Source organism: Mus caroli, unplaced genomic scaffold, assembly GCF_978045245.1.
Source record: "Mus caroli unplaced genomic scaffold, Mus_caroli_1 scaffold_9, whole genome shotgun sequence".
In the NCBI taxonomy this organism is placed as follows: domain Eukaryota; kingdom Metazoa; phylum Chordata; class Mammalia; order Rodentia; family Muridae; genus Mus; species Mus caroli.
Window position 1 is genome coordinate 123182775 of NW_028227264.1, and position 13405 is coordinate 123196179.

The 13405-nt window shown below is 40.1% G+C and overlaps 1 protein-coding gene across 8 annotated transcripts in view; it reads left to right on the plus strand.

Annotated features, from left to right (window-relative positions):
* Tafa2 (TAFA chemokine like family member 2) overlaps positions 1 to 13405 on the plus strand; it is a 466821-nt gene that overhangs the window by 294256 nt on the left and 159160 nt on the right. The gene's annotated exons all lie outside the window — the stretch shown is intronic.

Sequence of the window (13405 nt, forward strand, 5' to 3'; positions counted from 1 at the left end):
ATTCTGAGGCATCTTCTGCCCCATGTGCTCAGTCACCAGAGCCTTGGCTGTCATGTTTAACGGGGCACATCTCCTTCTAGAATCTATAAAACAACAATGAAAAGCCTTGTAACTTGGTGCTTTGAGATGACAGAAAGAGCATGTTCCTGTGTGTCATGAACCATGAATGGTTTGTGCCTGTTTGTATTAATTTAGCACTCATACTCACAAGGGGTAGATAGAGTCCACTCTTAAGTGCACTTAGCAGACAAGAGGCCCATAGAGGCCAAATAACAGCCTGGATTATAGAGATAGTTAGCAATCAAGGCCAACCCAGTGCTACCGTGAGTTCCTTTGTATTTTGATCCCTGAATCTCCCAGGGAAGTTTGAACCTCTGTACTTGGGAAGGTCAGAATCCAAGAAGCTTTTGCTAAAAATAAATGAGTCCTTAGTTGGGAATAAGATATGTCCTATGAAATTTGTTCTATGACTGTTTATTTATGCAGTGCTACACATGGTATAGAGTGGAAAGTAGGTTTTCATTTCTAAAACCTACTCCCTGAGAATCTGGACAGACCTATACCACCATCCATTCTAAGATTATCTTTCTGTGCATCTTCTGGTCCTCTTTTCTGCCCACACAGTTTTTGCCTCTTACCAGCTCGCCCTGGATTCCTGCCTTCACATGCGGGTGCCGACTTTTCCTTCTGAGTCTTTTTCTCCACTTGATCTTTTTAAGTGCAATCTCTCACTGAATTTTTCAGGAGAAATTGCATCCTTTAAAAGCTTTGCAGAACGGGAGTTGTTCCAGCCCCTGTTATCCTTGCTTTGCCTGCTTTCTGTTTGCAGGAGGATATGGCTGTGATTGTGCCCTCCAGGTCTGGGGGCTCTGTGTTCTTTTCCATATGGTATGTGCTTCTTCAGGCTGCAGTTAAGATTTGAATTCACCTTCAATGGAAAGACTTCTGACTGGGGTCAGAGCTAATGAAAAAAATGCCCCATTTATGAGATGTGGATGCCTCCTGGCTCTAATGGTTTCCTCATGCCAGCTCCCTGACTGCTGTGAGAGAGACATTTCTAATAGCAATTAGCTAACATTTAAGTCTCTCTGTATGTCACACATCAGCCTAAGTGCTTTGTCTGTCTTAACTAATTTAATAACAGAGCTGATCAGATTAGGTAAGGTGTGACACTGTCGGCATTTAACAGAAAACTTCCCCAGAGGTAGTCAGCTCTGAAATAGATCTGATGCTTCTGGCCTACTTCTGAACTGTTGCTGATACAAGAGCTGAGCTGAAGGCAGTGGGGTGGTTGTGTCTGAAGTCAGCTATTCCTAGAAGTGATAGGGGATGGGGGAATCCTGCTGGATGACTTAACACTGTTTCCTATTTGATATTCATCATGTTATTTGTGAGATGTGGTAGCCCAGCAAATAGTTGAAGACCTGTTGATGTCAAATCCTGCTCTAAGAACTTCATGCGCATTAACTCAGTCAACCTTCATGGCCCTTTGAGAAAGTGTTTTTCTCATTTCATACTTGAATGAATTGCGGCATTTGTTAATTTTTTCTAATAGTCCAAAGTTAATGAATGTCAAAACCATGGCTTAAATGCAGGAAGTCTGGCTCCTAAGTTACCCACAGTTAGTATAACCACTACATCGTGAATGTCAAATAAGTTATTTACCATTATGACTCTATACCTGGCCAATGCAGGAGCCATGTTTTTTCATTCTTTGTTATTTATGTGTCTGTAAAAGCTAATGGTATAAAATAATGAAGACTAAGAACCAAGTTCTTTCAACATGCATTTCTTTATCTTTATGTTAGTCTCAAGTGATTAGTTCGAACATCAGACACAAAGGAGGGTGCAGATGAGATCTAGGCACCATGAGAGCTGAATGCAAGGTCCAGGCTCAGCTTAGATGGGAGAGATGTATCTTCATAGTCAAAGCAGAGTGTCTAGGTGATGAGGTAAGAGTAAAGCCCATTGGGAACATAAGCAGTTGGACAATCAGAAGAGAATGTCAGTAGATATCAAAAAGCTTTGAGGTCACCAACCTGGAAGATGGCAAGCACAAAGTTGTTCTTCAAGGGATCTGTACTGGCTGGTTTGGTGTGTCAACTTGACACAAGGTGGGGTTGTCACAGAGAAAGGAGCCTCCCTTGAGGAAATGCCTCCATGAGATTCATATGTAAGGCATTTTCTCAATTATTGATCAAGGAGGACGACCCATGGTGGGTGATGCCATCCCTGGGCTGGCAGTCTTAGATTCTATAAGAAAGCAAGCTGAGCAAGCCAGGGGAAGCAAGCCAGTAAGTAACATCCCTCCATGGCCTCTGCATCAGCTCCTGCCTCCTGACCTGCTTGAGTTCCAGTCCTGACTTCCTTTGGTGATGAACAGCAATGTGGAAGTGTAAGCTGAATAAACTCTTTCCTCCCCATCTTGCTTCTTGGTCATGATGTTTTGTGCAGGAATAGAAACCCTGACTAAGATAGGCTCCCAAGAAGAAGAAGATCTGGTGGGAAAAAGATAAAGTCAGGGTACCACATGAAAATCAGCTTGTAGAACACAATGTGTGTCCTATAGTTCTGGGACTGGATCCCTTTATTAGTGTAAATGCTAAGAATGAACCTAATAAGTGGAGAAATGTGTGGTCCTAGTAGAGAAAAGATAATTTCTGACTTCTGACAACTTCTTCTTCTTCTTCTTCTTCTTCTTCTTCTTCTTCTTCTTCTTCTTCTTCTTCTTCTTCTTCTTCTTCTTCTTCTTCTTCTTCTTCATTTTGTCAGAGAAAGAAGCCTTGCCCAGGTCTTCTCTTAAATAATGACCAGCATTTGTCATCACTGTGAAGATATTTCTAGATGTAGATATCCTCTCTTGGCTGTATGTATAGGGTTACTTTTGATTGGTTCTTGTGGTTGAGCGAAGAGGTGACATTCACAAGATCAAAAAAGAGTTGAATCACTAGGAGAAGAGAATTGTTTGTCTCCCATATTTCAAAAATATACCAATTGGGGCTGTTTAGACATGGAGTAATTATCATCAAGTTTCTGGACTGAACATGAGAATGTAATGGTCAATTTTATTCTTTATACCTGAAGACAAAAAGAATTAATCCATAGTCAAGAGAACAGCTAAGGTGAACCGAGGTGGAAGACACATGTTCCCTAGACAGTTCACAAATTGGATAATGTCTCCAAGCACATTAAAACTTAATTGTATTATCATCCCCATTTGAGGTTATACAGTGTGGTGTCAGCAGATGATGTCAAGGGTTATTTGAACTCGATTATTTCTGCACAGTTCTCAGGACAGAAGGTGTGGAACTCTGAAGCAGAAATGAAAAGAGAAGAAAGCTGCCTTGTGTCCCCACACTGTTTTCTTTGGATCTCTACACAAAATGGCAACTGCTGGGGAAGCAGAGATGACCTCAAATGTGTCTCATTTGTGCATGGCATGTCTACTTATGCTGCCATAGTGCAATTCTACCAAATAGGAAAGACACCAAGGGCTTCTTAATCAGGGCCCAGAGTTACTTTTAAGTGGCTCGTACCAAATCTTTAAGCACAATTTCTTTTCTTTCTTTTTTTCTTCTTCCTTATGTATTCACTTTAAATCCAGGTAGCTCTATCCCTTCCCAGTTTGTCTCCCCTCCCACAGTCCCTCCTCCTATTCTCCCTCCCCTCTCCTCTGAGAGAGTGGAACATATCCCCACCTATCCTCTACTCTGGCACATGAAGTCTCTGGAGGGCCAGGCTCTCCTTCTCCCACTGAAACCAGACAAGGTAGCTGGATTAGAGGAGTGGATTCCATAGAGATATCCCCTCTGCCATTGTTCAGGGCATACATGAAGAAGAGTTACATATCTCTCACATATGTGCGGGGATCTAGGTCCAGCCTAGAATGGCTGTTTTCTGAGAGACTCTACCCAGCACCTGACTCAGACAGATGCCAACACCTACAGCCAAACTTTTGATGGATCTTGGAGACTTTTATGGGAGAGATGAAGGAAGGATTGAGGGCCCTGAAGGAAATAAGAATTCCACAGGAAGACCAACAGAGTCAACTAACCTGGACCTTTGGGGGCTTTCAGAGACGGAACACAATTTATTGTGGTAATGCAAGAGAAAGCATCATACTGTCTTAGACTCTAAGTGTGAGACAGCTTTATCCACTCCAGAGAGTTTCATGACAATTGGAAACTATTTTCATCCTTTGGTAGTGTCTGAAACCCCAAAGATGTGTATAGATTTTATACATTTAAGCTGTCATCATGTGCTGGTTACCTTCTCAATAGCTCAGGTATGTTAAGGATAAACAGTCACGTGGTTGTGAACATCCTCGGTATTCTGTGTCAGGTCATTTCAACCGAACTCTGTTTTACTTTTTCATGTGTGGCAAACCAAATGAGACCGCAAGTCCTTCACACTGCCTGCATATTCGTAGGCCCATGTTTTCCCAAGACCCTTCCCCTGAATTGAAATGTCTCCTTATAACTTCACCCATTTCAGAATTAGTTCAATCTCTTCTTACTTTAATTACAAAGGCAGTGCTTGCTCCTTGGTGTCAGGGACAGTGTGAGTACCACAACAGTGGAGTATCTGCTGCTCTGATAAATGTCTTCTATCCTGATTTTCAAGAGGGTTGGAGGAGGATGGAAGTTAGGTGTTTGATTGTTCTGTTTTCCAGCTGGAAAAATAAGTTTGAAGTAATTCTATGGACTTGAGTGAAGACAGGAAGAGAATACAGTTGGCTCCATATACTTGAGTCTGTGAATACACCTTTGACCTTTGGACTTCTCAATCATGATTTTGCTCTGCAGTGCCTATGATAATTCCTTATTTAACATTCCTATTTAGTAGCACTTCCTCTTATATGATCCTGTAAACCTCGTTTTCCTTTCCGACGAGCCCTCTGAGAGCAGGGAGAATTCCTGGCTTTGGTAGGAATTCAGGACAGTGATCACCACCGTTAGGTTTTCACACAAGATAATAGCTTTTAAAGCATGAATATGTGGTTTTAGTTTAAGCTACATTTTGAGAAAGCGGCTGCATTTACCTCACTTTTTGTTTTTTTTTTTCGGATAATAATGTGTGAGCATGACTTCCAGTGACATGTGAACATTAAATAATACTTGGACTATTTGATTCCAGACTCTCTCTTCCTCAGTTTAATTAGGATAACATACCATTATATTATTTCCCCTATGGAAATTAATTGGAAACAAGCAATATATTATCACAGACTCTTAGCCTAAAGCCCTTCTGTTTTCTATAATATCACCATCAAACCTCAAATTAAGAAGCACTGACTTTAATCCTAGCCTAGACTTCATGTGTCCAGAGGTCTTTCCTATCATTATCAGCATCATTATCAGCTTTAAAATAACAATGTGTCGAATAGTATATTTTTTGAAGTTCAGTGTGCCTTTTATTTTTTAGCGTGCTGAATATATGATTAGGGTTATAATCTGTAAGATACTCTCATATAGATTATCATGTTTATTGGGAAAAGAGATGGCTGTGGCCAGTACCATCGTTTTAGTTTATGAGATGATTCTGGTGAGGCCCACAGGGACCATCTGCCAAAGCAGGTAATTCATGTCAGTCTTGAATCCAAGGATTCTTTCTGTGAGTCTTATGCTTGGTTTGTGTTCATGTAGCAGGTACAGAACAGACATACACTGCAACACTGACCAGTGCAGAATAGGAAGGGAGCATGTATTATGATGGGTGGTTTGACATCTGAACGAACAGACCATCACAAGAACAATGAGCTTGGTGCTAAAGTCTAAATTCGAGGTCGTTCTTTAAGCATTACGTCATGAGAAAAGCTAAATGCATCCATTTTATTCCCAGTTTACTTCCTTGGCCTCCATTCCCCAGCTTGTTTGAACCACTAGCTATTTAAGGCTTCAAACTTTACCACAGGCTTCTGAATATCCTTTTGTACTCTGTAGTTTTTGTTCCCAACAGCTGAAAAGAGCCAGCTGACTCCTTTGGTATTTTTATACAGTGTGCTTTATTGTTTGCCTCCAGTGTTTTCTACCCTACGCCACAACCCCAGATGCTGTGATTGCTACTTCTAGATGAAGACATCTGCTTTGCAGGAGGACCCTTTTCTTCTATTCAAGATTATGCTACCCACCCTTATGGAAGAATGGAGTGGGGAAGGACCTGCTATTACCAGTACAGGAGTAAATGCATGCTCTTATCCTTTGGCTTCTCCTAGGAAGCAGTTGCTTAGTTTAAACAAGTACATTAGATATCTTCAGCGTTAAGGACTTTAACACAGCTCCCATGCTCAGTTACAGGGTAGAACGGTACTTTTCGAAGTCCATGAATCTGAGCACAAAGTCCAGTGGGGCGAAGACTCAATAGAGTAAAAACAAGTTGATGGTCATTTTGTCTTTGGATGAGCTCTCCTATCTTTTCATTATCATTATTATTTTATTATTATTATTATTGTTGTTGTTATTATTATTATTAATTTCTTGATCCAAGAAATTAATTAATGATTACTTGATCCAAGTCTGAGATCTACACAGCTTATGATTAGTGATGTCAACCTTTAATCTAATGCATTAGCTCTGAGGCCACATAATCTATTTACACATTGTAGTTGACATGTAGAATTCTTAAAAACAAAACTAATTAAGAATGCTGAAAACAGAGATGTAAGATATGGTATACTTCTGGCTTTTTATAGAAATGAGGAGTCTGTGGTACCCCAAGTTCTCTTTATCCAATGGTGTCAGTGGACCAGAACCAAGCAGCTCCTGCAGGACACAGAGATGGGGTACCTCTGATACCTTCTTCACCTGCTCATCATCTGTCAGTAACTACTTTCACTTGAGGTGTAATATCATGTAGACACATGTCTAGTCAAATTTAATTCTACCCAATATAGTGTGTCTGCTTTTGAGATTAACCCCCACATGTAATCCCCTCCCCCCAGGTTTTTTTCTGTAAACCTGGGTCAAAATCAGTAGGAATTGCTTTAAAGCATTCTGTTTTATGGTATAGAAAACCAGATCTTAGAATCATTGCTTACATTCTTGTAACCTAGGGTGAGAAGAGCTGGAAGTTTTGCATTCTGGGTTGCCCTAGCTCCCTTTGACCTTGTAGGAGTTGCTTCTATTTTCTCAGTGTGTTTCTTCTTCCCTGCAAGGGGATGAGTGTGTCTGGCAGCCTCATGGTCATATACATCAGAAGCAATCATGGATGTGAGAATGTTTAATACACCATATGGCGCTATGCAAGGCTAAGACACTTTGTGGGCAAAGAGAGTGATAGCATATGGTTTCTCAAGGAGCTTAGAGTCTGTTTACAGACTCAGGACTCAGATATAACATAAATAACTGTTGAGAATATCCTACTTCCTACAAGAAGTAAAGACATTAAATGTTACCAGAAAACACATGATCATTCAGGGCAACTAAACTCAAAATTCAAGACATACATAACCTCTCTTCTGTTAATTTATTATTAATTTCTTACATATTTTCTCTGCTATATTCTCTGTGATTAAAAAAGTTACACAGTAAAGACAAAAAGCAGTGAAACAGAACACCCAGTTTTCTATGCTCATAGCAGCTTTTATTCTAATAGGAAAATAGGAAATAAATAACAAACATGCAAACATTTTAATTCCACACCGTATCACGTGTCACTAAGAACATAATACCAGCTGTGTGGTATTGCCAATGAGCACATCAGCTCATCACCGTTGTTACTCTATGTTTCTCGTGGCGAACACTCATGAAATTCACCTTTTTACTACTTGATGAACTGTAATGGGTCTCTGGCATTGTGGTTTTCTCTGAACATTTCCCCTATATGCTTTGAATCTTCATGGCCAACAATTCAAGAAAGAGGATATAAAGTTGGAGGAAATAAGATCAGTAGGTTTTCAGCAAATATGAGATGACAATGGCTCTAGTTTAGACCCATCATTCCTGTGCCCCTAATGTAGGCTCTCCCTCTACTCATGGTGTTCTTTGGAGCATTTCTCTAAGATAGACTCAGGTAACAGGCTTTCACTGTTACCCAGAGACATAATTTCACCATCTAATAGGTATCACCATCGGAAAAATGTCTCTAGATTGCTCTCTTAACCAGTTGAGGACCAGTCATAGTGTAATTGCCCAATGCTGGAGAATACCCCACTTCCACCCACAAGGAAAGCATTAGAGAGCAGAAAGAAGAGCAAGTGGAGATTATATGATTGATTTAATTCATAAAAAGACGACCCAGATATTGGAGAATCAAAGAGATTTCAAAGGGGGCTGAAATCGTGTTGCAAAAGGAATAAGTCAGAAAGCAATATATTAAGAGCTCACTGCTGACAGAGGTCTAGAGAAGTGGTGGGCGCTTTGATTCTTAATCCTCTGGATTCTCAGCTGCTTAAGCTATTAGCTGAGAGCTGAGTATAACACGTTGCTATATTAAAATATTATTATGTCCCAATATTTTCTAAAAGGCATCTTATTAAGATATATGGAGGTATGTGCAAATATTGAACACTTATATAGAGTGTACATAAAATGCAGTTGCAAAGGCATGCAGGCCTCTACACCCCTGCTGCTCTCTCACTGTGCCTTGCAGAGAAATATTTTCCTGGGGATTTAATGACAGTACAGTGGCCATAAAATTTTTGTTTAAGCCATTCAATTTTGAAATTATATTTATTTATTTTTCATGAGGGAGTGAGAAGGAAGGCTGTCTGCAGTACATGGGACAGTCAGAAGGAAATCTGTGGGAGCCGGTTCTCTTGTCTCTGTGTCCACGTGGAGAGGTGGGTCCCTGACATCCCACTCAGGTAGTGAGATGTGGTAGTAGGTACCTTTAACCTCTTAGATACCCCACCGGCTCTGTCTGAAATATATCTCTTAGAAGGAAAGTCATATTCTGGTGAACTTGATCAAACACTCTCTTCATGGATCTTTTACTCCAACTTTCCTTTGATAGTAGATTGGCACATATTTTAACACGTCTGCCATTATCCTTTGCATGGCTTTTCTAGTTTAATTTATTTATTTGTTAGTTCTTTGACAATTGCATGCCTGCATATACTACATTCAGGTTACTCTCTCCTTTTCCATCCCTCCCCCTCTTTTGGTTTGGTTTTGTGGACCATTTAGTTTAACCAGGGCCATATGTGTGGCTATTGCATTGAGACTATCTACTGGAGCCTGTTTACATTACTACTGGGTGCATAAATGAAGTCAATGAGTCCTTTCTCCCAGAATCTATTGCAATTCAGTAATGAGGGATAGGTCTGCCTGGTCGATGGGCCCATTCTTGTGCAGACCCTGTGCAGGCATTTCTAGCTCCTGTGAGATCATTATTGAAGTGACTATATACTGCCTCGAAGATCACATTTGTCCCTTCTTCCCACCCATCTTCTAGTTTATGTCTGCAATGGACATATATTCTAGATCATGCCTGCAGTGTTTCCTTGTCCCTTGTGGGTATGGTTTAAATGTCTTATTTAGGACTAAGAACTCCATCACTTTCTTGACATTTTATATCACCACAAGTTTCTGTCTTCATCACAGTCTGCTAGAAACATCAACCAGTCCTTCTGATTAAGGCCGAAAATGGTAGCTGTCTGTGTATATAAGCATATATATTAGAAAGTGGTCTCATGCTATGTCAATTTAAATAAACAATGAAACTAATTTCTTCCCTAGCATCTAGTGATCTTTCCTGATGTGGGCTTCTGGGTGGCTTTACTCTACCAGGTGTAGATTCTCTCTTGTGGAGTGGGTCTCAAGTCTAATCAGAGAGAGCTAGATACCTCCCCATCATTAGTTTTGATGGTAAGGCTCACATATGTTAATGTTAACACTTTTCAGGGAATGGATATATTAATTAAGTCCTCAGAGGTTCACATTTTCAGTTACCACTGATGAGGCTCTGCATTGAGAATTGTTCAGGATTAAAATGGTTTATTAGTAAAGATATTTTTGTGTTTTGAATATAGGCTGTTAACTGGTTGATGTTCAATAGATACTGGCCATATTGGATGACTAAGCATGAGAATAATTATTCATGTTCATAGCTGTAAGTACAGTTTAAATGACTGTCCCTTTTGGAACCTTCTTTTTATCTCAGCTATTAGCCTTTAAGATCTTTGCTGTTATTTTCTCTTCTCCTTTTAACACTTTGCTGGGTTGAAGGAGTACAGTGGAGTGGATTTTTTCCCGTGGTTCCATCTTCTAAGAGAACAAGAGCACAGAGGATATATGTTTTTAACTAGCCCCAGTCGTAACAGAGTGAAGAACACGTAGGGCTGATTTCATTACCTTGCATTCTTTGCTTTAATAACAAGAAATGTTTTGTTTTCAAATGAAATAAAATACTTTGCTTTGAAGCCTTCATATGACATTTAGGTTCATGTGCAGCTATACCTGCACATGCATGATTTTAACATGTATGATCTCCAATTACTATGATAGTGATTTAGTGGCCTATGGACAAGTAGGTATCGTGGGAGGGTTTTGTTTTCTTATTCTTTATAATGGTGCTGTACTCAGGAGCTGAAAGATGGTGTCCTAGCTGATTTATCCCCGAGGGATGCTTGGTGGATGATGTGCATCTACACAGCCCCTGTCTGTCTCCCACCCCCAAACTGTGATCATATTTCCATGTAGCATCATTGCTGTGTGCATGCGAGGCATGGCAAATGTGAAGGCTTCTCATTGTTAGCCTTTTTGCTTGTAGTTCTTGTAGTGCAAGAGATCAAATATAAAATGAGGTTTTGTTGTATCTAGATTTCAATTACATATCTTTCTTTTACAGATCTTGTCAAGATTTTGGCAGTGAGCATGCAATTTATATTAAATTATTTAAATCAGGATTTTTTTTTAAAAAGTGGCTCTCATCCACTTTAAACTTCCGCTCAGTTGAACTCAAATTTATGCCTGGGTTTTTTAAATGTCATATAATTCTTACTACAGTGGTTTTCTATGACATCTCATATTTTGGTCATATAGTGTAACCTCCCCATCTTTTTGTCCCATGGAAAGCAACAGATTTAAATTGTGGAAGCAACAGTTCGGGTTCTGTTTTGTAAATCAGTGAACAAGTGTTAAGTTTGAGTCACTGAATACAAAACAAGGATGCAGAGAATTATAGTAGCTTAGGGTTAATATTGAGAAGTGAGGTGAGACAGGTAGTTTAACTCTGATGGATGACTGCCCTCAAACTACCTAGAGCCACTAGAAAAGAATGAAACACATCATCTGATCATGCCAGAATGAAGGGTACATGTTTAACATGTCTTGTTGCTATGTTACCATGGTAACAGATGAATAGATAAATTCGTTATTCCTCCCTGAATGAAGGAGTTTATCTAAAGTATTCTCAATGACTATGACTGTAGTGTTGCTAACACTTGCAGGTTGCTTACCCCATGTCAATATTTGACATGAAGAGCAGTGGTGAAGAGAGGGTCAGTTTTTAATGAGAAGTATCTGTCAGACTGCAAGAATTCATGAGAGAACTGAAAAGGTGATCCTAGAAAGAGGAACGGAGACACGGGTTCAGTGCAGAAGGTGATCTGTTGAGAATAGTGTTACAATTACTGTGCAAAGCCTTATCTTCTGTACTGTGTGGGAGCAATGTCACAAGTAACAACTGCCCATCCTTTGATGCCCCATGAACTTCATCAATTTTTCATCTTGGATGCTGAGGAAGATACTGAAAATATATAATTGTGGTTTGAAGAGAAGACCAACTTGGAGAATATGTTTCTTGGAAAGATTATAATAGGAGAGCCTTTTCAGGGCAAAAACTTCCTAGAGAAAAGTTAAACTTCTTCATGTTCTGAAGCACTTCTGAAACCAGTTGAAAACACTTAATATGAAGAGACAGGTGGAAAGTTTTTAGAAATAACTCAACTCATCAAATGATTCTTCATTCTTGGATGCTGATGGGTGAGACCAGGAAATACTTATACAGTCCAGCTTTGGAGACACGTTAGACTCCCTTCTCAGAAGGAATTGGAGCAGGAAGGAAAAGTCTATGTTGAAAAGGACCATTTCTGTGGTCAGCAGTAAAATTTTACCTTCCCCCAAAAAATAGCAAAAAAAAAATCAATGTTTTTCATAAACAGAAATCAGAAGAAGAGGAAAAAAGCAGTGTTTAATGTGCTTACAGAAAGAATAAAAGAGAAACCCAAGAGTTAACCTACTGTGCCATGTTTGTCACCTGCAAAGCAGAAGGTTCGAAAAAAGACACGAGGAGCAAGAGTAGGAGAAAAGGGTAAGGAGACAGTGAGAGGGAGTAGAGATGGGAAGAACAGAGTTCAGGAAGCCCATTCTTGCAAGGGCAGGGCAGTCTGCTAAGAATTACATGAACCAGGCCACCAAAGCAGTCAACTTTCACCTTCTCAAAGATGACTAAATCAAGCAGTACCCCAAGCACCAGGAAGAGTATAAAGAAGTGCACTTCATGTCTGCTCTGTGAGACGCGGCCTCTGTCTTCCTGCACAAGCGCCTGGAGGATATACTCTTACCAAGCCTTTCCACTGTACAAAGCAAGGAAAAGCACATGTGAAGGAGCAGATTCTACAGCCATGCCCCTTGTGCAGCAGGTCGAAGCCTTCCACAAATGAACCCCTAGCAGATGTCGTCTGAGGAATAAGAAGAAAGAGACCATCCTATTACCCTCCAGATCGGTGACTAAGACCTCACAAGACACCCAAACTCCAAATCGAACTGCAAGTCAAACATAGCTCAAGGCCTGTGACCTGCTGAAGTAGGAAAAATTAGGAGTCTGAGCAGTTCCAGAAACTGCAACCGTATACATTCAAAGCATAGAAACTTGATCCCAGGATTCTTGAGAGTGGTCCCGTGGGTACCCTCAGAGGCAAGTATGTTCCTGCTCAGCCATTAGCTGGCAATAGAAGCTGCTCTCTATATCACGAGGCATGAAGAGAACCCATTCTCCAGACTCCCCCACACATCCCTGACAGTTCAGGTGCCAGCTTTCCCCAAAGGTCATTTTTCATTTGAAGCTAATCATGACACTCAACTGAAATAGAGCTCAATTAGACTTCTTGTAGTCTTTTCTTCAAACGCCAATCAGCCCTTTACTATTGGTCTTAACTCCTAAAATTTCAAGTGTTTGTTTTAACACAATCTAATTCTAATTCATCTTACTCCCTCTCCCTTTTACATATTCATTTTAAACACAAAATAAAAATAGTTAAATAATGGAGAAAAGTGTTGAAATGTGTGCTTTATATATATGCGAACTCACTGGCACCCCACCAGCTCACTGAGGCAGATACTATGATTCAAATAAAAGACAAAATTAAAACTTTGTGAAATCAAAACACATTTCTCTAACAGGTAGTATGTAACAAAATGGCATGCCTGCGTGTCTGAACTGAAAGCCATACCTGAGGTTTTTC